The sequence below is a fragment of the Tiliqua scincoides genome, chromosome 3 (assembly GCF_035046505.1).
Source record: "Tiliqua scincoides isolate rTilSci1 chromosome 3, rTilSci1.hap2, whole genome shotgun sequence".
Lineage (NCBI taxonomy): Eukaryota > Metazoa > Chordata > Lepidosauria > Squamata > Scincidae > Tiliqua > Tiliqua scincoides.
This window is the reverse complement of record NC_089823.1, coordinates 12,864,507-12,867,902: the sequence shown is the minus strand read 5'-3', so window position 1 is coordinate 12,867,902 and position 3,396 is coordinate 12,864,507. Positions and strand designations below refer to the sequence as shown.

At 45.5% G+C, this 3,396-nt stretch overlaps 1 pseudogene; it reads right to left on the bottom strand.

Annotated features, from left to right (window-relative positions):
• Positions 1-2,858: 2,858 nt before the first annotated feature.
• LOC136646631 (5S ribosomal RNA) lies at positions 2,859-2,978 on the bottom strand (annotated as a pseudogene).
• Positions 2,979-3,396: the final 418 nt, after the last annotated feature.

Genomic DNA, 3,396 nt, shown 5'->3' with positions numbered 1-3,396 from the left:
GTTAGAGGGCAGGTCCTCTCATGGATTGAGAACTGGTTGAAGACCAGGAAACAGAGAGTGGGTGTCAATTGGCAATTTTCACAATGGAGAGAGGTGAAAAGCGATGTGCCCCAAGGATCTGTCCTGGGATCGGTGCTCTTCAACCTCTTCATAAATGACCTGGAGACAGGGTTGAGCAGTAAGGTGGCTAAGTTTGCAGATGACACCAAACTTTTCCAAGTGGTGGATACCAAAAGTGATTATGAGGAGCTCCAGAAGAGCTCTCCACACTGGCAGAATGGGCAGCAAAATGGCAGATGCGATTCAGTGTAAGTAAGTGTAAAGTCATGCACACTGGGGCAAAATATCAAAACTTCACATACAGGCTGATGGGTTCTGAGCTGTCTGTGACAGATCAGGAGAGGGATCTTGGGAAGGTGGTGGACAAGTCAATGAAAGTGTCGACCCAATGTGCGGCAGCAAAAAAGGTCAATTCTATGCTTGGGATCATTAGAAAAGGTATTGAGAACTGTTATGATATATGCCCCAGGCCTATAGTGAATTTACAGGCTGGATAGGGTAAGGCTAGGCCCTGATATCTTGGCCTGTATACATGCAGTGTAGCCCAGGTGCATCATGAGTTTGGCTGATGCAACAGGACACAGCAGGGATGATGCAATACCATGTCACCAGATAATGAGTCATGCAGTCACCGGATCATAGCCTGCCTCTCATTGGCCAGTGCCAATATATACTGCAGCTTGTGCAAGCTGCTGTGTGGGAGATGTTCTGTGGAGTGTCTGTGGGAAGCTACGTCGGTGGAGTTGGTGATCTGAGCACTGAGAAAAGTGCTATCTTTGCTGTTTGCTTGCTGAGCTGCCTTTGCACTGTAAATATTATATACATCTTCAAGTAAAGGACATCTGGTGGTGGAGCACTGCCGTGTCTGTGCCTCATTATCTGCCTGACCTTGAGTCTCTGGAGCGGCTAATATTATAATGTCGTTGTACAAATCTATGGTGAGGTCACACCTGGAGTACTGTGTCCAGTTCTGGTCTCCGCATCTCAAAAAGGATATAGTGGAAATGGAAAAGGTGCAAAAGAGGGCAACTAAGATGATTGCTGGGCTGGGGCACCTTCCTTATGAGGAAAGGCTACAGCGTTTGGGCCTCTTTAGCCTAGAAAAGAGACGCCTGAGGGGGGACATGATTGAGACATACAAAATTATGCAGGGGATGGACAGAGTGGATAGGGAGATGCTCTTTACACTCTCACATAACACCAGAACCAGGGGACATCCACTAAAATTGAGCGTTGGGAGGGTTAGGACAGACAAAAGAAAATATTTCTTTACTCAGTGTGTGGTTGCTCTGTGGAACTCCTTGCCGCAGGTTGTGGTGACGGCATCTGGCCTGGATGCCTTTAAAAGGAGATTGGACAAGTTTCTGGAGGAAAAATCCATTACGGGCTACAAGCCATGATGTGTCTGTGCAACCTCCTGATTTTAGAAATGGCCTATGTCAGATGCAAGGGAGGGCACCAGGATGCAGGTCTCTTGTTATCTGGTGTGCTCCCTGGGGCATTTGATGGGCCACTGTGAGATACAGGAAGCAGGACTAGAGGGGCCTATGGCCTGATCCAGTGGGGTTGTTCTTATGTTCTTATGATGGATGCTATCTGGTACTCATCATGTTCATGTACCTGAAGAGAGAGACAGGGAGAGAGAAAAAGCAAAAGAGACATTCTGCTCTCCACTGCACTGTGCCTTTGCAATTGCAAGAATGCCAAAGTCCTCACTATTCCTGAGCTCAAGATGCGAAGTGGCCAAAGGAATCTAATTAAAAAGGGGAAAAAAGTGAGATAGAACAAATTGCTTTGGTTCTGAAAATGGAAGGTTTCTTCTGAAAAAGGAAAAAGAACAGAAGAATAACTCTCTCTTTCATGATACCTTATTCCTTGCAAAGTAACCGCTGGCCCATGCAGATTAAGCAAGTATTAAGGAAGAATGTGGGGGAAAAAAACTTGAATTAAAAGGAGTTTTTATGAAAGAAAAAATGAAAAAAAGCTCAGCTCCCAATGTCTGTAACTTAATCTGATTAGAAATAATAATGGTAAGTTCTCATTAAAATAAGTATCACTTAACTGATTCATAAGAACATCTAAATGGCAAACAGCCATTTCTCAAAGGGTTCTGAACTGTTGGCGAGCACCTGACATGACCTAAAAATGAAAATGAGCACATCATTGGCTACCAGGCTTTAACCTGTAGAGTTAGAGACATATTTATGCAGATCAGGTTGCATGTCAGAAATACCCTGCAGTGGTTTGGGAACTGGACTCAGACCTGGAAGATCCAGGTTCAAATCCCTGCTCAGTCATGAAGTGTCCTGAGTGATCTTGGGCCAGTCACTACCTCTCAGCCTCACCTACCTCACAGGGCTGTTGTAAGGAGAAAAGGAACAGAGGAACTATGTGTACCACCCTGAGCTCCTGGAAGGAAGGAAGGAAGGAAGGAAGGAAGGAAGGAAGGAAGGAAGGAAGGAAGGAAGGAAAAATCAATCAATCAATCAATGGAAGGTTTTGGACTAGTCACTCACATTCTCTTCTTCAACTGCAGCTATCAATTCCACTGTTGCAACCAGATGCAATTATGCCATCAACGACACCGCCCATTAAAGGACTGCCAAGTGATCGCTGGAAATCCTACTTTGTCCTTCTTTAGCTTCAGAAGTCACAATTTCCAGCTGTCACCATCTATACACAGTAAGGCATCTTTGACCTTTGCAGTCAAGGAGCTAGAGCAGCCATTTTCAACCACTGTGCTGTGGCACACTAATAATAATGGTTGGCAACCTTCAGTCTCGAAAGACTATGGTATAAGCCTACAGCACCCGGTATTCCCAGGCGGTCTCCCATCCAAGTACTAACCAGGCCTGACCCTGCTTAGCTTCCAAGATGAGATGAGATCAGGCATGTGCAGGGTAACAGTTGCTGCACACTGGTGTGCCACGAATGGGCCCCAGGTGTGCCGCAGGAGTTTGGTGGAGGCTCATTTATTAATAGGACCATTGAGGGATATGAGCCCCCCACCAACAGCATGGTGTGCCTTTTCAATTGTCCAAAAACTGATGGTGTACCTTGATAATTTTAGTACCTTATCAGTGCGCCATGAGACAAAAAAGGTTGACAATCACTGAGCTAGAGACTTGTCTTTGAAATAAAAGTGGAGAGTCATATGATGATTAATTTGGTTGCCAGGGCCAAATCCTACTTATCTTCTGGGCTTGTGCATAATTGCTGAATGTATGCAGTCCTGACTCATATATCTGAGAAGGTAAACATAACCGGGCCCAGTCCTACCCAACTTTCCAGTGCTGATGAGGTAATGGAATAACCGCCTCCCCCAACTGCAGGATG